Source organism: Rhineura floridana, chromosome 21 (genome assembly GCF_030035675.1).
Source record: "Rhineura floridana isolate rRhiFlo1 chromosome 21, rRhiFlo1.hap2, whole genome shotgun sequence".
NCBI classification, from domain to species: domain Eukaryota; kingdom Metazoa; phylum Chordata; class Lepidosauria; order Squamata; family Rhineuridae; genus Rhineura; species Rhineura floridana.
Genome location: NC_084500.1, coordinates 13,849,951 through 13,872,630, shown reverse-complemented (window position 1 = coordinate 13,872,630; position 22,680 = coordinate 13,849,951). Strand labels below are relative to the sequence as shown.

The 22,680-nt window shown below is 46.0% G+C and overlaps 1 non-coding gene and 1 pseudogene across 1 annotated transcript; one reads left to right on the top strand and one right to left on the bottom strand.

The window, feature by feature from the left end:
* Positions 1–1,082: 1,082 nt before the first annotated feature.
* LOC133374545 (5S ribosomal RNA) lies at positions 1,083–1,201 on the bottom strand (annotated as a pseudogene).
* Positions 1,202–19,188: 17,987 nt separating this feature from the next.
* Positions 19,189–19,307, top strand: LOC133374527 (5S ribosomal RNA). The gene has a single exon (XR_009759916.1). It is a non-coding gene; the product is annotated as a 5S ribosomal RNA (ribosomal RNA).
* The last annotated feature ends 3,373 nt before the right edge of the window (positions 19,308–22,680 follow it).

Here is a 22,680-nt window from a genome sequence, read left to right as displayed (position 1 = left end):
GTCCCAGGTTCAATCCCAGGCATCTCCGGGGAAGACTGGAAAAGACCCCAGCCTGAAATCCTGGAGAGTTGCTGCTGATCAGTGCAGAGACAATACTGAACTAGATGGGCCAATGGTTTGTAACACAGCTTCCTAACCTAAAGACCCTGTTGGGTCAGACCAAAAGGTTGAGACCCAATCCAGCATCCTGAGAAAAGCAGGGTTGCATCACCAAGGGGCGGCTGCTCCTCGAAGCTCAACATTCTGTGCCAGCGTCAGAGGAATTCTGCCGCTCGCGTGAATTTTGCAAATTGGGATTTCTGACGAGGCATTGCTGCGTCTGCTTCTGCTGGTTGCAGGAAGGGCGCTTCTGAGGAACAAAGGAAGCCGCCTTATACTAAGTCAGACCACTGATCCATCGACCTCAGTATTGTCTACACTGACTGGCAGTGGCTCTCCAGGCTTTCAGACAGGGGACTTCCCCAGCTCTCCTTAGCAATGCCAGGAACTGAACCTGGGACTTCCTGCATGGAACGCAGATGCGCTGCCCCCCCCGAGCCAAGGCCCTCACTCTAGCCCAAATGGCAGCACTCCCCTCCATTAGCCTCTCTTTGGAAAATATATTTGTATATTGCATTTGCAGCCTATTTCGTGACTGATGCCTGACCCACAAGCGCCATTTATCCCTGTCATTTGAGATGATAAATGTTGCATGCACGGGTCTGATTGCAATCACCTACGATCGCTCACACACATTTTGTTTGTTGAATGAGCACTGATATTGCACATTTCCCCATGAATAGGAGGGAGAAGAAAAAGTAAAATAAAAAATTAACTCAATGGTGGCCACGTGGCCACTGAAGGTGAACTGTTTGAACTATTCCACGTACACCTCCCAGTCCTTGGGTATGGCAGGCACACTTGCACCCCAAGCCTGGTGCTCCCTCCCCTAGGCTTGACACCCTACATAGTTGCCTGAATTTTGTTGTGGTTATATGCCTTCAAGTCAGTTATGACTTGCACTAGGAATCTTTTTTTGGATATATTCATAGGGTTCTCATGGTAAGAGGTATTCAGAGATGGTTTACCATTGTCTTCCTCGAAGCCTACGGCACCCGGTATTCCCAGCTGGTCTCCCATTCAAGTACTAACCAGGCCTGACCCTGCTTAGCTTCCGAGATAGGACGAGATCGGACATGTTCAGGGTAGCTTGTCCGTAGCCATTGCCTGAATTACCTGCCCCTAAATCCCCTCCTGAGCCTTTCAGCTATGGAAACCACTGAATCTCTCCCCTCCAGTGGAGGCTGGTCCATCACAGGGATGCAAAGGATCTGTCCGTTTCAATTCTCTCAGATTTTTCTTATCTTAAATCCAGTTCTCTGTGGTTCTACAGCAATTTGAGAATCCTGAAAATTCTTCAACATTTCAGTGCCTGTTTCTCCTACTCTACACACTTTGGTATGCTTTTTTGACCAATCTACCCATTTCGGCAAGCAGTTCCTCTGAAACAATTTTTTTGTATGCCGTTTTCACAAATATATTCATTTTTAGATGCACTTTCCCCTGAACGTATGCATTTTTGTAAAGGTTGTTTCGACTGGAGAACTGCATTGCGAAACTCGGATATGTGCACATTTTGAAGGATGGCTGCATACGTTTGGTTCCCATGTCATTTTGGAAAGTGTGGATTTGATCGATTCGGCTTCAAATGCAAACTGAATCACATCTGGGGGGCCATCCCTAGTCCATTAGGGCTGTGAGGGCATTGCCCCACCAAGCTCAGCCACTCTGCTCTTAACCAGCCCTCACTTGCCTTCCACCTTCCTTAAAACCAGACCAGGAGATAGCACTGTCTGTCACCTTCCCCCGCTTTACTCTCAGTGTTGCCCCTTGTAGAATTCAGCTCTGCTTCTCATTGGCTCCACCTCCATCTACTGTCGGGCTCCCTGGATTCCTCCCCACCAACTCCAATGAGCACCGGCCACCGCTGCTCCCTTCTGTACATGGGCAATGCTCATCAGACCTCCCAAGATTCCTGTGAGCCTTTCCCACATGCTTCCAAACCTTCATGAGACCTAGTAACTTTTCATATTGAAAAATGAGGTCCTCGGGATGCAATTTCGGCCCCTGGTGGCCACGTCTTGGTGGGTTTTTTTCCTGGTTGCCATACCTTCTGGTGCTGAACTCCTCACCCCACCCACCATTAATTGTGAGGGGTGTGAAGACAGGGGAAGGCTGCAGCTTAATGGCAGAGCACCTGCTTTGCATGCAAAAGGTCCCAAGTTCAATCCCTGGCCTCATCTTCAGGTCGGTCTGGGGAAAAAAGACTCCTGCCTGAAATCCCAGAGAGCTGCTTCCAGTCAGTGTCAACGATACTGACCTAGATGGGCCAATTTGATCTGACTCTCCTCTTCCATCTGTTTGTCCGGAACCTCCTACCCAGTCAATCTGACTGACTGACTGACTTATTTATTTATTTATTTATTACACTTTTATACCGCCCCATAACTGAAGCTCTCTGGGCGGTTTACAACATAAAAGCACTATACCGTTACATTTGGTACAACTGATAGTAAAAGAAAACGAATATATCACATTTTAGATAAACATAACTGAACAATAAATTGCTAGCAATATACATATCTTAAAAAACAAAATATTATAAAAATATCTAGACAAAAATAGAAGAAAACCATACATCACATTATAAAACATAAACCAGACAATAAGTCTCAAACAATATACAGTTCATCAAAAGCGGAACAAAAAAAGAGAACAATTGTAAAATGTCTCTAATAACTGTTATAAAATATGTCTCAAACAAAGTTCTCTCCTGTCCCGTTGATTGATGAATCTGAGAGCTGCTGACAGGACGGTGCCAGCTTGGTGACCCATCAAGCTGGATGAAGCCAGGTATGGTGGCCTCAAGAGGTTTTCAAGCTATCAGTCTGGGGAGTCATCAGCTGCAAAAGCCCCTTTTGGGATTATGGAAGAGCGTCTCCTGGTTGGTGATGAGACTACAAGAGGGAAATCATAGCTCCGGGGTAGGGCATATGCTTTGTACTCAGAAGGTCCCAGGTTCAATTCCTCATATCTCCAGGTCAGGCTAGGAAGAAAGTTCCTACATCAGAAGTAGCCAAGACCTTCAGATGTTGTTCGACTCCAGTGCACATGGCCCTGGCCTGAACAGCCATTAGTTGTGGATGCTGGGAGTTGTAGTCTCCCAACTTCTGAAGGGCATCACAGTGACTCCCTCTGTCCTAGAGAGCTGCTGCCAGCCAGAGTCAATAATCCTAAAATGATTAAACCAACAGCCTGACTCAATAGAGGGAAGCTTCCTATGTTCTTGAGTTGGGCTCTTAACCGAAGGTGAACATCTGTCAGTGGGTTGAAGTCAACTATGTGGCAGTTACTAGCCCAAGTCTAGCTCAGGATTGGGAAATCTGTGGCCTTCTGGATGTTGCTGTACTCCAAACTCCCAGTAGGCAGCATGGCCAATGGGTCAGCGATGATGGGATTTGGAGTCCAGGGACATCTGGAGGGCCTCAGTTTCCCCACCCATGTTTTAGCTAAAACTGGTCCTCGCATGGCCTTTGCTTGCTGGGAGTTCTGGTTCTTGCTGGATGCCCCTGTGGACATGACGTCTGACTCCAAAAGTCACCTTCAGTGCCTCCCTCTTCCTTCGGGGCGTGCTACCAAGCGGCACTAAAACAACCACATGACCGAACCACTAAGAAAGGGTTTGATTGCTCAGGAACTCAGGAGGGGAGACTTCACTAGCATGTGTTGCAGGGTCTTCATCGGTCAAGTTTCCATTGGCTAATTCAGCTTGGCAATTCCCCTGCTGATGTCTCTCAGACTGTCTGCTGCCCTGCAGATCTCTCAAAGGCCACGGACTCGCCGTTGTGCCTTTTGCTAGCGAGGAATGAGCAAGTGTGTGTGTGTGTGTGTATTATGGATGGTATGTTCCTATCCTCAGGCATTTCACATTGGAATTCTGTTCGTTGCAACCCTATTACACGTTTGCTAACTATAAACCATTTGATTTATATTCATTAACCAGTTCCAGACATCACCGGTGGCATAACTTTAGAGCCGGACACGCCACGGTTGACAGGAGTACCGAAATCCCAGTTAATTAAGGGGCTGTAATTGTTGTCCAGTACAAGTATCTTCAGGGCATTGGGCTTGGCAAATAATTTTTCATCACGCTCTCCCACCCCTTGCTGGTGTGCAAGCCTGCAACTTTATCTGAGTCATAAACGTTTTTTAAATACACAACACTTCACTTCCATGAAATGTTGCTTGTAGATAGGGCATAAGACCATGAGAGCCCTGCTGGATCAAGCCAGTGGCCCACCTGGTCCAGCAACCTGTTCTCACAGATAGGGTTGCCAGGTTCCTGGCCTGAGACTGATCCTGTATCTTTAGGAGCAGAGAAAGTCAGCCAAGTGCAGGTGTTCTTGCAACCCTGTAATGGGAAAAATCACAAGTTGGAATTCTCCTTCCCGCCTGCACAACTTTTAAAGATACAGAAGACCTCGTGGAGGCTGGATCTGGCAACCAAGAGGTCTTCTGTATCTTTAAAAGTTGTGCAGGGGGAAGGGAGAATTCCACCTTGTGGTTTTTCCCATTACCGAGTTGCAAGAACACCTGCACTTGGCTGACTTTCTCTGCTCCTAAAGATACAGGATCAGTCTCAGGCCAGGAACCTGGCAACCCTAGTGGCCAACCAGATGCCTCAATAGGAAGCCCACAAGCAGGACCCCAGTGCAAGAGCATCCTCTCATCCTGTGGTTTCCAGCAACTGGGATTCAGAAGCATGCTGCCTCTACTGACAGTGGGGACAGAGCATAGCCAGCGTGACTAGTAGCCTTTGATGCCGTTATCCTCTATGAATTTGCCTAATCTTTTAAAGCCCTCCAAATTGGTGGCCATCGCTGTCTCCTCTGGAAGCAAGTTCCATCGCTTGACTATACAATCTTTCTTTTGTCCGTCCTGAATCTTCCAGCATTCAACTTCATTGGATTGCCACGAGTTCTACTGTTATGAGAGAGGGAGAGAGGCTTTTCTACATTCTTTTACCCTATTTTTAATAAGTCTGTTTTTATGTTTTAGAGTGTTTTGGGTGCTTTTGTTTGCTGCCCTGGCTTCCTGCTGGGAGGAAGGGCGGGATATAAATCAAATAAATAATAACAATAAATAAATAAATAAACTTGCTATGAAAATCAGGATAGGCAAGTGTGAGTTTCAGAAGCATAATGAACCGAGGGATGTTGCAGAGGTGTGAGTGATTATATTTGAACGATTGAAAAGTAAATATAAATTACCTATAATGTTTTTATAGGAAATCAATTTGGGGCCCAATTTTGGTAAACTCAGCTGAAAGCTAAATACGAGCACGACTCTATAGGCAACAAATTCAAGTAATTTGAATTTCAGAAGAATTTGAGAAGCAGTTTGAATGTGAGAAGGACGTTAGGCTTGATTCAGTCCCCTATTGGTGCTGGTATCCCAGAAGTTGGCTGGACAACCAGCCAGATGGGCGACTAATAAATCTAATAAATAAATAAATAAATATAAGTTCCCGACTTCAATCCCTTTAATCTCCTTTTAAAACAAGGGTGGAGAAATCTTTTTCAGCTCGGGGGCCACATTCCTTTCTGGGCAACTTTCCAGGGGCCACATGCCAGTGATGGGCGGGGCCAGAAGCAAAAGTGAGCAGAGCAATGAATGTGAGTTTTGACCTTTGCGCAGTAGGCTAGTTTTTACACACATTCACACATCCCTCTGTATCTTCCATCCATGCAAGGAAGAGGCATGATCAGAGTCCAAGGACGCCTTCCAGCCAGTCAAGGAGGGTGCAAAGCAAGGACAGTGAGTGGTGTGTGGCCTGGGTAGAGTTTCAAGGGCCAGCGAGAGAGGCCTGGCGGGCCACATTTAGGCCCATGCATCAGTTGCCTGCCAGGGACAATGATCTATGGCTTCCAAAGGTCTTAGAAGGTCTGTTTTCAGATAGGCGTTCAACCTTGTCCTCTGCTGAAACACAGAAAGACCTTCCTGCAAAGAAGGGGGGCACAGATTTAAAAATTAGGGGCTGCCTTCTGCTCCCACTCCAAATCCCCAGCTTTCCCTAAGGTCGTGATGCCATCCTGTACCTAGCTGTTCTGCGTGACATGAATATGGAAGTACTGCAATAAAATTTAGGGTGACCACTTGCCAGGGCTTGTCCCCTTGGCACAGTGCCAGTGATGGGCCCCACAACCCCTCCACCCAATCAGGGCTCGTGGCAGCCACTACACGCCTTCTCTGCCCACCACTGAGAAGCCTCCAGGATGCCAGGGAGGAGGGTGACAAATGACAGTGAGGCTGGACTGGGCTTGCAAGAGGCCCTTCCAGTCCTCTGGGGTCCTCAGCCAGTGCCCAGCCTGGCTAGCTGCTGGCGACAGGCCTGCCGCTTGCACGTTGCTAAAGCATGGAGAACACATTGCCAGAACCTCCAAAAGGACACAGATTTGCATGGAATTGCATGTGCTCGTTTATACGTATGTATGCATGCATGCAAACTGAGAAACAATTGCAGCACTTTAAAGAGAAATACAATCCGTAGTGGGGAAAACTGTGACTGGGTGACCTACGCAGGCAACCTGACGGCCCTTGCTATCCTTGCTTATGGTTAAGAGGAGCCCTGTCGCTGGAGCCGTCCAAAGGTCCATCTAGTTATCTTTTCAGCACCAGGTCAAGGCTTTCCTCTTCTCCCAGGCATTTTAACATGTGTTTTTTTTAATTGTTTTAAATTTTTTAAAGTGTATTATAAGTTCTTTTTAAAAGATGTGCTTTAAACTTGTATATTTGTTTTTAATGTTTTTAGTTACTGTAAACTGCCCAGAGAGCTTCGGCTATGAGGCGGTATACAAATACAATAAATGAATAAATAATAGTCTGGCAGCTTGTTTTCACAGCGGACAACCAGATGCCCCAAGGAGAAGCCCTCAATGAGGACCAGAGCGCCATAGTGCCCTCACCATTTGGGATCCCCAGCAATTAGAGGTCGACCTTTGGCCCTCCAGATGTTGCCGAACTACAACTCCCATCATCCCTGGGATGACGGGAGTTGTAGCTCGGCGACATCTGGAAGGCCAAGGGTTCCCCACACCTAAAACAGAGAATGCCTTCCAATAGACAATGGTCCTCTGCAAAGCAGGACACACAGCCGCTCTAACAAACGTGCTTAAACTAGGCTGGCTTTTGCTTTATGCTTTGCAATAAGAACAGGCTTTGGAGGCATCCTCTGCTGAAATCTCTTTCCCCTCCCCATGTGGAGCCCCCTTTTCCTCCTGCCCACCCCTAAAGTGCTCTAGATTCCCTATGGGCTGGCTCCGTCCTTCCGTATCTGGCCACTGGGTGCGCCGTATAAAATATGCAAAGACGAAAAGAAGCATTGAGCCCCCCAGTTGGGAAATCAATGCGGCAGGCGGTCTTCAAACATCATTTGGAGACACTCTTTTCCTTTGCGCAGCATGTGGGAAACGAGAGGTGTGTGTGCGTGCAGTGGGGGGGTGGGGGGGAAGCCAGTGGTGAATAAGCCCACAAGTGAACTGTTCATAATGAGCAAAAGAAGAACAGGGACTCAGTTGGAGCCAAACACAGTATCCAGCTGGTCGGGAGTCGGCACGTGCCGACGGCAGGGTGGTAATGACGGGGGAAAGGCTTGATATGGCATTGGAAGTGTAATTATGAAAAAAACACTGTTAGATGTTACAGAAATGTTGCATTTAATGGTTTCGCTGCTTTCGCTCCCCCACCCCCTCCCTGGCACCTCTCCCTCCCCCCAAATCTTTCTTCCCCTCCTCTCCTCTTCCCCACGGATTCATAATCACCATCTCTTCCAGAGTTTGCAGGCAGAGAAAGCATCAGAAAGATCCAGATTGTCTTGTAGCTTCGTTTCCATCTGGGAAGAAAGAACGAACCTGTTCTGCAATCGGACATGGGGAGAAATGGTTGATAGTTCTGCGTGCAGGAATGAATGCCTGCTTAGCTGAGTTTGTGTCAGTGTGTGTGCAGTTTTTTTTCCTTAGCTTGGGACCAGGATACCTGAAAGACTGTCCTATCCCTTATATATCCAGCTGATCACTGCGCTCTGCAGGTGAGGACCTCCTGCAGACACCATCTTATCAGGAAGTCCGTTCCGCACAACATAGGAAGCGGACCTTTAGTGTTGTGGCACTGACCCTTTGGAACTCCTTCCCCATAAATGCTAGACAGGTGCCATATCTGTTGTGTTTTCACTGCCTGATGAGGACCTTCCTTTTCCTTTTAAAGAGAGACCTTGATCCCAATCTGTATCTGTGTTACAATTGTTTTTAAGACGCTTTTATTGTTTTATGACTTGTTGGCGCCCTGGGTCGCTTTTAGGCAGAAGTGTGTGATTTTACTAATAATAATATCACCAATAAGAGCAACAACATCATCAACAACAACGATAACAACTCCCCAGAGGCAGCTGGTGGTTCCATGTCAGTGGGGCAGTGGATCCGCTCCGAGTTTTAGTTTGAACTTTCAAGGATCTGCCCAAGGTGCTGAAACTTATTCCCAAAATAGACTCCAATGATGTCTTCATTCCAGATTGTGTGTGCGTTTGCAATGTATTTTTGACTGTGTTGATGGAAATGCTTTTTTTTCTTTTTGGGATTATTTTTATGTTTCACATGATGATGATGGTTGCATTTCCTCCGAGGAGCTCAAGGTGGCATATATGGCATCTCCTCGTTTGATCCTAACAACAACCCTGTGAGGTCAGTTAGGCTGAGAGACAATGACTGGCCCAAGGCCAACCAGTGAGCTTCACGGGTGTTATAAAAACAGCGTGCCAATATTCAATCAAATCAGCTCAAAGTCCAGGCTGGAAGCAATCATAGGGCAAACCAGAATTTTAGGCAAGAGTGCACAGACTGGCCAACAGTTTAGTGTTGAAAAGAAAAGAAAAGTTATGGGAAGGGGATCAGTCAAAAGCTTTTGATCAGAGTTCAAGCCAATGTGTGACAAGGAAGAGTTTCTGAATCAAACCCTTAGGTCAATCTGCTCTGAGAGAGATGATAAATCAACAGGTGATTGGCTGCAGAGAAGTCATAAAGATAATTGATTGGCTGTGTGGACTTGACTGCCTTTTTTTAGCAGGGTAGCGGGTTCAGAGGTCAAGGCCGTGATTCTGCCAGGCTACCATTTTACTGAAGCAGCAATGAAACCTGTCCTGATCCTATTAAGGCATTATTGGGATGAGGTGCCTGCTCCACTACACTGGGTCTTATTTACTGCACGCTCCTGGGCATGTTTACTCAGATGTAAGTCCCATTGGGAGGTAGTCAATGCTAGCCCTATGGCCAGTAGACTCATTGAAGTTAATGGGCATGACTAACTTATGTTCATTTATTTGAACCTACTCTGAGTAGGATTTAGTTGAATATAACCTGTTAAATTCAACGGGCTTACTCCAAAACAAGCGTGTATGAGATTCAGCCTTATGTATTTGAGGCTACAATCCTGCACATATTTAACCTGGGAGTAAGTCCCATTGAACTCAGGGGGACGTCTGAGTAGACATGCAGAGGATCGGATTTCAAACAGTCCATTCCAAGAAATCAGGACTCTGCAAAGTAAGATTTCCAAAGTGAAATCTGAAAATGTTGGGAACATAAAATGTGAAATTTGGAAATGTACCAAAGATTTAATTAGTGCTCATGCCATCCTACTTGGGATGGGGGAGAGAGTAGATTCAGTCTGCGTTTCAAAGCAAACCTCCCTAATTCGCACTTTCCGAAACAAGATGGAACCAAAGCTCAACCATCCTTCAAAATCCACACTTCTCCAATTTCTCTAGCCAAGTAATGTGTGCAAAATATGCATGTACTAGTGTAAAATGTGCTTATAAATACATGTAGTAAAATGCATGCCTTTGTGAAGGTAATCTACAAAAATGCATTGTATTAGTTGAATCTGCATGCAAAAATGTATTAGGAGAATTTTGTTCTAAAATGCGGATGAATTTTCATGAGGATTGTTTTTAATCAAATTGCTGTTGAAATGTGGAGCACTGAATTTACGATTAGAAAAATGAGAAAATGAGAACAACCCAAAGTGACAAATTTGACCGTTGCTACTATCAAGTCCTATATTTTCTATTCTGACTGGTAGTAAATGACCAGATTCTGAGGTTTTCTTCATCATCTGCCACCTGCTCCTTTGAACTGGAAATGCCCGTGGCTGAAGCAGAGACCTTCTCCGGGAGCTGCAGTTTTCAAGTATAGCTTCACATCCATAAGGACTAGAAACTTAGTGGGTTTTTTTAAAAAAAAATCCAGAAAGTGGAAAGTCTCAGAACGCAAGATGCTGCACCCCAAATCCACATTCCATGCATTTTCTGTGCTTGCATGGAATCACAGCATGCGCCTTGGCCTGGCGAATTCTTCACAGAGCTCTCTTCCTTGTTGACTCGGTCAAGTTTTCCTGTCAGCTGAGCCATTCCTATGAGGCACGGGGCTGCCTCTTGCTTCTGAGTTCATCTCCACTTAATAGAAAGATTCCACATCAGACTCACTGGAGTAAACCTCGCCTGATGTCTGTGACAGTTCCCCGCTGTTGTTCGGTTGTAGAGCCGCATCTCGCACAGGGATCTCAGTGCCATGGCTGGCCTTCTAGACTTTTCCAATTTTTCACTACACCGGTCATGAATAAATCACCAAAACATATCAGATCACAGCAAATGGAAAGACCAACTCTCGGTGCCAGTTCAGCAGTCATGAAGCAGCATCTTCATAAAACTAGGAGCGTCTCCACAATGGCCGTTTGCCGTCATCTGCACATTAGTTTGTAAACTGGAGGCCTTCACTGCGTTGGGCAGTCAGGCACCCGGCTCAAAAAGCTCCCCGCTTTGACATGAGGAAAACACTTTTGGACTACAAAGAAGGCTGTTGCTGACTTAGTGATCAATGTTAAAGGATCGCATAAACACAAGAGTGTTGAATAAGGATAGAGGAGAAATCGGATTCAGTGTGCATGTCAAGGCAAACATACTGAATTCACACTTTCCAAAGCAATATGTGAACTGAAACACAGTCGTCCTTTGAAATCTGCACATCTCCGAATTTCGCAATGCAGTTCTCTAGCCAAGTCATGCGGACAAAAAACGTGCACTTACTAGGGTGAAGGATGCATAAAAATTCATATCTTGGTGAAAATGGCATACAATAATGCATTATAGTAGAGCACAGCACTTTGAAAAAAATGTGTATATTAGGCAAAACTGCATACAAAAATATGTAATAGTTATCACTAATATACACAATTTTGTACACCTTTCTTTGGCTAGAGAAGTCTCCTTTCAAATTTGGAGAACTGTGCATTTAGTAGAATAGCTGCGTTTCACACTGATTGCTGTTTCGGAAAGTGCCAAATAATTTATTTTATTTATAGACGTAATTACGTATTGCCCTCTCATAAAATATCAGGTAGTGTGCAGCAACACAAGACCATTAAAAACCATTAAAAGCAGTACAGAACAGTCACTAAGATGTCTGGCTATTCAAGAGAGTTTTTAAATAACTATGTGGGCCTGTAGGCACAAAAAAAAGGGGGGGTCTCCAAGAGACTCCTAAAAGTCAAAAGAGAGGAAGCCTGCCGAGTCTCATGTTCCATAGCATGAGAATGCTGACAGTGAATGCTTAACTTTTATTTGAAGCTAGCTGGGGCATTGTAACATGGGGGCAACTAACAGCACTCCTCCAGATAATCTCAATGACCAGACTGGGATATAATGGCTCTGGTGGTCCTTAAGGTATCCAGGACTAGGAAGTGGGAGACATTCAGTTCAGTTCCTGTCCATGCTGGTCACTGACCGTAACAATAAAGAATTGAATTCAATTCAGTTCACATTGAAATCTATCAAATTTGTACTTTCCAAAACAATCTGAGAACCGAACTACAGCCGTCCTTCAAAAAATCACACTTATCCGAATTTTGCAATGCAGTTCCCCAACCAAATGATGTTTACAAAAAGGCACATGTTAGGGGAATAAGTGTATAAAAATGAATATAAGAGCAAAAACCATGCACACACATGCCATTATAGTCAAAGAAATTGCTTGCAAGGTTGTGTACGTTAGTCAAAGCCGCACAGAGAAAAATGTGTTTAGTAAGAGAAATTCACATTAAAAGGTTAGAGGATTTTCACGTATATCAACACAAGAGGCCTGAACCTGCCCCGACAGCTAAGTGCACATTAAAATTTAAACTGAACGGACCTTCCATCCCTAGCAAAGCATTTGATCCCGCCACTGAGCTACCTGGCCCTGAGCCTGGATTTCCTGGCCATACAGGGAAGAAGCAACTAAGTGGAGGGTTACAGGGGGGTGTAAGGAATTAGGCGCGCACATCCTCCTACTCCCATACAAATGCCTCTATCCCACATTTGTCCAGGACTGAATCCTGGCACCCCTGAGACTCAAAGGAAGATTCTTGCTCTCAACCCAACTAGCTTCTATTTTAAATCAAATGAGACTCTGAGCAGATCGTGGCTTAAGTAGTGTGGTTTTTTTTTAAAAAAATTGCAAACACCCCCTGTGCCCACACACACACAAACACCTTCCATAAGAAATGTAAAATGGGCTTGTCGGTAAGGTGACTCCCCACCAATCAGTCAAAATTAATTGCGTGAACATCAGCTGATCAAATCCACTTAAGACGAGGAGGTATGTAAAAAGCCAGAATGTAATTTCATTAGCAATCTGCTCTGTCTTAATGAAATTTTCTAATAACACTCTAATTTTGATTTCTGTTGAGGAGATGATGATGGAGATTTTTCCCCCTCGTAGTATTTCTAATCTAGGTTTTAAAAAATATTATTATAGTGGTTTCCCAAGATATTTGGATCTCTCTCTCTCTCTCAGTTTTGGTTTGGTGATTCACTAGAAGTCATTTTCATGCAATGACTCTGATAAAAGAAAAGAAATGACTATTTATTTTTTTTAAAGTTGAAGTTCAAACCCAGGTAGGGAAACCAATTTATAAATGCAAACTCTGTGTTTTGCATGGAATGTTTAAATTTTCCACTCATGTGTCATGAGTCAGGAACACTGACTAGACACGGGTGAATCTGTCAATTCTGGTTCTCATTTTCCCAGTCTTAAATCAGTTCGCCAGATTACCGCATCAGTCTGCATTTTAAAAAAACGTCCTCATGAAAATGTGTCTTAGGACACATTTCTCCTAGCAAACACAATCTCGTACGCTGTTTTGCCTAATACACACCGTTTTGCAAGCTGTTTCCCTATATATTGCATTTTTAAATGTTATTTTCATGAACTTTTGCATTTTTATGCACGCTCCCCCCCAATATGCTCACTGAAAAGCAGCATCGCAAAAATGCAGACATTTGAAAGGTCAGCTGAGTTTTGGTTTGCATATTGTTTCAGAAAGGGCAAATTAGGTAGGTGGGTGTAAAAGCAAAATTGCATCCTCACTGCTGGGTTACAGCAGGAGTTGTGAATCTATTTTTTTCCCCCAGACTGAGGGCTGCCTTCCCTGGAGAGCAACCCTCCGGGGGCGCGTGCCAGTGGAGGGCGGGGCCAGAGGTAAAAGTGGGCGGAGCAACAGATGCGACTCTTTTCTTTGTGCAAAAGGCTACATTTCAGCCAAAAGTCCGCGGTTTCTACACACACAGAGTGGAGGCTGGCGGCTCCGGTGTCAGTGAGGCAATGAATCAGCTCCAGGTTTTAGTCTGAACTTTCAAGGATCTGCCCAAGGTGCTGGATTTATTTTAGGCTTCAGGACTGTGGACAGCTGCTTGACCGTTTGGACTACACACACACATGTACGGCTCTCCAACCAGGCAAGCGAGAGGCATTATGCAGCTCAAGGGCCCCTTCCATGAAAGCACTCAAAGAGGGTGCAGGGAGGAGCCAGGGTGAGGCATGGACCAGATAGTGAGGGCTGGTATGGCGCATGTGACCCTCAGCCCTAAAGTTTCCCATTTCGGGCCTAGAAGGCACAGAGTGGAAAGATGCTGGGAAAAATCTGAGATACTAATTGAGAAGGGAGCCTTCCTAGCATAACAGATTCCAGCGAGACAGGAAGACCTCAGGAGCTGACGCCTTTGAAACAGGCTCTTACTAATGACATTGGCCATCCTGGCTATTGCTTTGTCTCTCTCTCTCTCTCTCTCCCCCCCCCCAGCCTTATAGTGCTGACAAGTACAAGTTTGACAGTGAGTAGACTACACCCGGACACCTTGGCTTTCACGGCAGATGTGCTGACGTGAACAAGAACCAATTCAGATGGGCATGCAAACACTCCAAGCCCTTGCCCGTTTCCAGAAATTGATTGGCAGGGCGCCTGTTTTTTCCTACCTTGAGCCGGTAGCCCTTCGAATGAATGCCGTCAAAGTTTTTTTTTCTTGTAAAAAATGCATTCTAGGCACACACAAAAAGAGCAAGGAGAAACAAGCGCATGTCCTTGTTTCAACCGTTCGCTTGATTTTATGAAATCACCTTGAATCATGCGCAACGCTTACACAGCCAAAGGAAGGGGCTGGGGGTGTGGTCCTGTGGTCTCGTGTCCATTCCAACAAACAGGAAAATACACAGCACCTTCCGCATCATGCAACCTAGGTTTCAGCACTTTGGACAGCTCCTGGAAAGTTCCACCCAGAGCGGATTCCGCTGTCCCGCCCACACAGAGCCGCCAGCCACCACTGGTACCCTGGCCGGCAGCTGTGCTCCAGGGTTATCAGACAGGGGATATTCCCCAGCCCTACTGGAGATGCCAGGGACTGACTGTGAGACCTTCTGCATCTAAGGCAGATCCTCTACCGCAGAGCTACGTTCCTTCAGCTACAGTAGCTACAGTACAAATGTAAATGTACTGCCTTCAAGTTGATTCTGACTTATGGTGACCCTAGGAATCAGGTTTTCATGAGGCTGGGAGGCAGTGACTGGCCCAAGATCACCCAGTGAGCCTCATGGCTATGTGGGGATTTGAACTCTGGTCTCCCAGGTCATGGTCCAGCACCATCAGAGGCTGCTTTGAACTGAGTCAGGCTGTTGATCCATCTACTATAGTCTTGTCGAGACTAACTGACAGTGGCCCTCCAGGGGTTCAGGCAGGGAATCTTTTTGAGCCTTGCATGGAGATGCTGCCAGGGACTGAACCTGGAAGGAAAAAAGAATGTGAGGGAAGAGGGGAAAGGAGCAGAGCTTGGAAAAGTTACTTTTTTGAACTACAACTCCCATCAGCCCCAGCCAGCATGGCCACTAGATTGGCTGATGGGAGTTGTAGTTCAAAAAAGTAACTTTTCCAAGCTCTGGAGGAGTGAGAGGGAGGCAAAGGCTCCAGCACCAGGACGTCACAAGACAGTTCTTATAATGCAGTTAAAGAGGTTCTGGCTGCCTTGCTCTTGATAGCAAGCAGTCCATTTTTGGAAGCTCTCTTCCCCCTCCAAATCAGATCCAGGAGCAAGGCAGGTGACAATGCCCGGGCAAGCAGGCCTCACTGTTTCTTCCATCCGACAACTGACCTGACGGTAGTTAGAACATAGCAGATCTGTTGATGTAAACATGAGGCAGAAAGCTCCATAGAATCATAGAGTAGTAGAGTTGGAAGGGGCCTATAAGGCCATCAAGCTCAATGCAGGAATCCAAATCAAAGAGTTCCCGACAGATGGCTATCCAGCTGCTGTCCAGGCAGCATCAAACCCAAGAACATAAGAAGAGCTCGTCTGCTGGATCAGGCCAAGGGCCCATCTAGCCCAGCGTCCTGTTCTCACAATGGCCAACCAGATGGCCCCATGGGAAGCCTACCCGGAGGACCTGAGCGCAACCGCAACTCTCCCCTCTTGCAGTTCCCAGCAAGTGGCATTCAGAGGCAGACTGCCCCCCAAGAGTGGACGTGCACAGGATTACCGGAAGCTGCCTTATGCTGAGTCAGACCGTTGGTCTGTCTAGCCCAGTACTGTCCACACTGACTGGCAGCAGCTCTCCAGGATTTCAGACATGATTTTTTCCCCTAGCCCACTGTGGAGATGGTGGGGATTGAATCTGGGCCCTTCTGCATTCAAGGCAGATGCTCTACCACTGAGCCATGGCTCTTCCCCAAACAGCATAGAACACAGGAGAACATAGCCATCATGGCTAGTAGCCAGTAGCAGCCTTATCCACCATCAGTTTGCCTAATTCTTCATTTCTTTATTTACTATAGTCGTATACCACCTTTTCCTCCAAGAGGATCAAGGTGGCCCTCCCCCTCCTGATTTTATCCTCACAACTATCCTGTGAGGTAGGTGAAGCTGAGAGACAGTGACTGGCCCAAAGTCACCCAGTGAGCTTTGTGGCTCAGTGGGGGTTTGAATCCTGGTCTCCCTGATCACTGTAACCATTGCACCTCTTGGATAGCAATGGCTATCCCGCATGGGAAAGTCTTTAAAATAGTCAACCCCCCTCCCAAATATCATATAGTATGTTTCAGACCCACACAATTCTTTACCATTCAGAGAGAATTTGCCGTGTCCCTTGTATGATCAAGATGTGTTGGATGGATGAGATTCTTTGGCTGACATATTAAAGTTCTCACAGCACCTTTGGGGACAGTCCTGGGTGCTTTCTGCAGTTCTGATGATAAATGTTTTCAAAGACAACAGCCCACCTCCCCACCACCACCAAGGAGTCCTGTTGTTGTAGTTATGCATCTTCAAGTCAATTAAGAATTATGGTGACCCTATGAATCAGCGACCTCCAAGAGCATCTGTTGTAAACCACCCTGTTCAGATCTTGTACATTCAGGTCTGTGGCTTCCTTTATGGAGTCAATCCATCTCTTGTTTGGTCTTTCTCTTTTTCTACTCCCTTCTGTTTTTCCCAGCATTACTGTCCTTTGTAGTGAATCAGGTCTTCTCAATATGTGTCCAAAGTAGGATACCCTCAGTGTCATCATTTTGGCTTCTAGTGACAGTTCTGGTTTAATTTGTTCTAACACCAATGATTTGTCCTTTGAAATGGTGCTAATCTCTCCTCCTTACTCAAATTGACCTAATCCATAATGCCTCCAAACTGCCGAGACAGAAAATCTGAGGTATCATGTTAGCCCCCAAAGCAAACAGCCTTCCTGGGATCTTTGGATGATGATCTCTGCAGAGGCCAAAGTTCAACCCCTTTCAAGATCATCTGAAACTCCGCTGTGTCCCTGGCAGGCTTAGCCGCCAGGGTGTACATAACCGGAGAAGGTGGTGGTGGGGGGAATCAACGGCATCAATCTTCTCAACTGTAGCCAAACATGTTTCAGCTGAGTAGGCTTCCCTTGTGGGAGAGGTGCCAGGGAGGTCAGGTGTCTGTTGTTTAACCAGCAGGGAATTTCCACTTATGTTTTCCCTTATGTTGTTTGTGCTAATGTGCGAATCGAGCTGTGGTGGGCGTAAAGGTCACCACCCTTCAAGGGTTTGGGTTTATTGTACTGTGAACAGTTGGATCCGATGCCACTGCACCCAAAGTCAGAAGTGACTCCAACTGAATTCAACAAAGCTGCAGTTGCGGCGTGGCAAAGTAGTCCCATCAAGAACATCAGGAGAGCCTTTCTGCTGCACCAGCCCAGTGGCCTATCTAGTCCAGCATCCTGTTTTCACAGATGGGAAGCCCGCAAGCAGGACCTGAGCGCAACAGCAACTCTCCCCTTTTGGTTTCCAGCAAGTGATGTTCAAAAGCATACTGCCCCTGACAGTGGAGGTAGAGAACAGCTATCAGGGTTCGCAGCCATTGATGGCCTTCTCTTCATTGAGGATAAGTTGATTTCTGGTTGAGTTCAATGATACCTTTGCTCAGCTAACGTCATCTGGATCCAACCCATTCAGTTTAAAACCAACCAACATCAGATTATGGACCTTAGAGGCACAATAAAAGGTACAAATACAGTAGGGCCCTGCTTTATGGCGGTTTGCTTTACAGCGCTTCGCTAATACAGCGGTCTCAATTAGACACAATTAGACTAAAGCCCCACTCATATGGCACTTGTTCCGCTTTTACGGTGGTTTTCGGGCATCGTGCACCGGTCTATTCAATGAGTTCTGCTTTACAGCTGTTTTCGCTTTACAGCGGGAGTCCAAAACGTAACTCGCCGTATGAGTGGGGCCCTACTGTACGATCAAGCAAATAGCTGGTGATCAAACCTAGGACCTTCTGCAAGCTAAGCATGTGCTCTACTGCTGAAGTACAGCCCTTCCTCCCAAGGAAAAGGATAGGTCTTACTTTCAGCGTATGAAACCCTAAACAGGTCTGGACCAGGTTGTCCCAGAGACTGCCTTGCCGCCTAAAAACCTGCTTGGTCCCTATGCTCAGCTAGGGATAGGAGAGTCCATTTCAGTTTCTCAATTTCCACATCTTAAGTTCAGTTCTCCACATTTCATAGAATTATAGAATTTGGAAGTCCAACCCCCTGCTCAATGCAAGAATCCAAATCAAAGCATTCCCAACAGATGGCTGCCCAGCTGCCTCTTGAACGCCTCCTTGAATTTTCCAATTATTATTTTTTAAAATCCTCATGAAAATGCATCAGCGCGTGGTGTGAATTGCTCTTGAAATACGCATTTGTGTGCAATTTTGCTTTATACGTATGCACATTTTTGCAAAGCAATTTTCCCTAATATAATGCATTTTATATGTTACATTCCCAAAAAGTGCATTTATATGGACACTTGATCCCAGTATATGCATTTTTGTATGCATTACTTTGGCTGGAGAACTGCACTGAAAAATTCAAATGGGTGTGCGTTTCAACGGATGGCTGTGTCTCAGAAAGCATGAATTAAATTCAAATTTCTCCCCCATCGCTACACTCAGCTGATGAGTCCTTGTTGTCATTGCCAAGGCATTCAGGATGTGGTTACTGACAACAGGGCCCTCAACGTGGTGGCACCAGCAATGTGGGACTCAGTCCCCTAGGCAGGCACCAACTGCTCTGTGCTTTAGCCGCCTGCTGAAAACCTTTCTTGGCACCCAGACCTTTTTCCCAGCTGAATTAACGTTCTTCAGTTGGCAGCCGAAAGGATCTACAGTGATAGGTTCTTATTGTGCATTGTAACCTTTTATTTTATGGTTGATGTTATCTTCCGTAGTTTTTGCTTGCTGCTGTTCACAGCTTAATTATTTTACATTAAGTGGTTTATATACATACTTAAGCCTATGGCCAAACTACCCTGAACACGCCCGATCTCGTCTGATCTTGGAAGCTAAGCAGGGTCAGGCCTGGTTAGTACTTGGATGGGAGACTGCCTGGGAATACCGGGTGCTGTAGGCTTAGAGGAAGGCAATGGTAACCCACCTCTGGATACCTCTTATCATGAAAACCCTATGAATATATCCAAAAAAGGTTCATAGGGTCGCCATAAGTCATAATCGACTTGAAGACATATAACAATACGTTCTTAAAATGAATAAACTAAGTGGTAAACAATGACCATCAACCATGAAAGCCAAACGGAACCTTTGTATTTAGAAGCAATATACCAGAAGTCGCCGAGGTGGTGCCCTCCAGATGTTACTGGACTCCAACTCCCGTCAGCCATGGCTAACACAGCCAAAGGCCAGGGATGCTAGGAGTCGTAGTCCAACAACATCTGCAGGGCACCACCTTGGCTGCCCCTGAAATATACCATTCGGCCTCAGTTGCTGGGGACCACAGGACAGGGGGCTCCTGCCTGAAACCCTGGAGAGCTATGGCCGGCCAGTGTAGTCCTACTGACCTACCGTGGACCAATGGCCAGAGTACCGATGCCAGGCTGCCATCCATTCTGCTGAGGAGCCAGGCTATTCTATCAAGCTTTGAGAGAAGAGAAGGGCAGCAGGACTACTCCATCGGCACCGCTGAGAGGCCAACAGCTGTCGGCTCCTACTTGCCTTGAGCTACTTTGTCCTTGGAAGAACTTGTAGCCAAGAGCTGAGATCTGAGTTTGCTTCTTGATTGCTCCTGCCTTCCTCCCATTGTACCGTGTCTTTTTAGCTGGTAAGCTCGAGGGCAAGGACAAAGTAGTTGGGGATGGATCATCGCTCAGTGGCAGAGCATCTGCCTTGCATGCAGAAGGGCCCAGTTTCAAGCCCTGGCATCTCCTGCTGGGAAAATCTCTTCTCTGAAATCCCAGAGAGTTGCTGCCAGTCAGAGTAGGCAATCCTGAGCTGGACAGACCAATGGTCTGACTCAGTATAAGGCCGCTTCCTTTGTTCCTACATTTTTAATAGATCTTGAAGTCCTTCTGGTCATTCTCAGAGCTTGGAAAAGTTACTTTTTTGAACTACAACTCCCATCAGCCCAATCCAGTGGCCATGCTGGCTGGGGCTGATGGGAGTTGTAGTTTAAAACAGTAACTTTTCCAAGCTCTGATCATTCTTTGTTTTCTCTCTGGCTGAAGAGCGGGGGTAAAATATTCTTTAAATAAAGATATATCCCCCCTTCCGGCCATCGCCTGTGCCCAACTTGTGGGCTTCCCGGAGCAGACTCGAGCTGGCCACTGTGAGAAAAACAGGATACTGGACAAGATGGGCATTTGCCTTCTGAATTTTATGTATTTTAAAATGATTATTGTTGACTGCGTTGTATTTTATTATGTATTGTATTATTATGTATTGTTGAATTTAATGTTGTACGTCGCCTAGAGTGGTTTCGGCCAGATAGGCGACACAAAAATTAAATTTATTATTTATTATTATTATTGCAAGGACGATGTGACCCACTGAAAGTCATCGAAAGCCCTCCTGCTGCGGTGCCCTTCATTGGCTTCCAACCGCGAATCAAAGTGTTGATCTTTCCTGTCCATCAACTGCTGGAAGGGATGGGATTAATTCCCGGGAAGGAGATTCAGGGGCTTCGGACGGGTCTGGGTCTTTCACAGAAGGTCTTTTCATTTTCACCTGGATGCTGCTTGTTTGCATTTTTTCCCAGGATGCTTCGGGGCTGGCGTGTTCCTCCCAAGGCTTCGGAGGTCACCGTGACCCTACAACGAGCCTGCTGTGGTTGAGGTTATCAGAGCAGTCTAACTGTGAAGAACAACCTCATCTTATTTTAATTGAATGGGTCTTTCTCTTCCCCACCTCGAGAATGTTGCGAGGTCTCTTCCCTCCAGCTGGAGGCACCTTCGTGCATCTGTTGATGCTAAGGAGTGATTTGCCACTGGTTCAATGGAGTGAGAGATACAGACCGCAGTTAATATCTACCTTCATCAGTCCTTTGAATACACACATACACACACGACTATATTGGAGCATGAAAAGGAAAGGCTCTTTTAATCAACTGCTCTTCTGTCTCTGACCTGACACTCTGTAATATACACAGATTTAGGCTGGGCAGTAGGGATGGAAAGATCTGTCAATTTCGGTTCTCTCCGTTTCTCACTTTGCTGATGTTAAATTCAGTCGTCAACATTTCTGCAACCAACTGTGATTTTTTTTTAAAAAAAAATTCTCATGAAAATTCTCCGCCATTTTAGTGTGAATTTCTCCAAATAAACACTTTTTTGCAGGCAGTTTTGACAAAGGTACACATTTTTGCAAGCCATTTGTCATCACATCATGCATTTTTGCATGTTATTTTCATTCATTTTTATGCACACTTTCCCCTAATATATGCATTTTTGTAAATATCGTTTAGTTGGTGAAATGGACTGTCTTCCAGTCGATCCCGACTTATGGTGACCCTACGAACAGGGTTTTCATGGTAAGCGGTATTCAGAGGTGGTTTACCGTTGCCTTCCTCTGAGGCTGAGAGGCAGTGACTGGCCCAAGGTCACCCAGTGAGCTTCATGGCTGTGTGGGGATTCGAACCCTGGTCTCCCAGGTCGTAGTCCAGGTCGTAGTACGCCACACTGGCTCTCTTAGTTGGCGAACTGCATCCCAAAATTCTGATAAATGCAAATTTGGAAGGATGGCTGTGTTTCAGTTTGCATATTGTTTCGGAAAGTGCAAATTTGATACGTTCCGCTTGAAATGCGAACTGAATCGAAATTCTCACCCATCCACACTGGGGAGTGATGGGGAGTTCATTGTCTTCTTACCCTGCCCCCAAAGGACAAACAAAATGAATATTTGGCCATCCTTTGGAACATTATTTGTTCCACTTCTAAGATGCATTTTTCGTTGGCTCTCTCTGAGGGGTAGCTTGCTGGCCATGCTGCCCTGCCCCCCTCCGTTTCAAAAAGCACAATTAGTTTGTATCCAACATCGTGCTACATTGAAGCCGCTTAGTGGTCTAGTTGTCCCGCTGGCAAAATGTTTTGCGCCAGTGGACCGTCACTGCACAAGAGAACTCCTAAGGGGTTTTGCTGGGGTAGTTGTTGCGCGATGGAATGTTGGGCAACAGATTGTTGCACAATCCATTGGGGTGCAATAGATCGCACAATCAATTGTACAAGAAGTTTCCGCCAGTGCAGCTGTTGTGTGGATCCCTTGTTGCACAGCATTAAAACTCACCCGTCTGCTAGCACAAGAGCCCTTGTGCTGGCGGACAAAGAATGTGGAATATAGCCCCCTATCACCCCTTCCAGAGCTTGGAAAAGTTACTTTTTTAAGCGACAACTCCCATCAGCCCAATCCAGTGGCCATGCTGACTGGAGCTGATGGGAGTTGTAGTTCAAAAAAGTAACTTTTCCAAGCTCTGGTTTGGACAAGTAGTGCCACTCAGG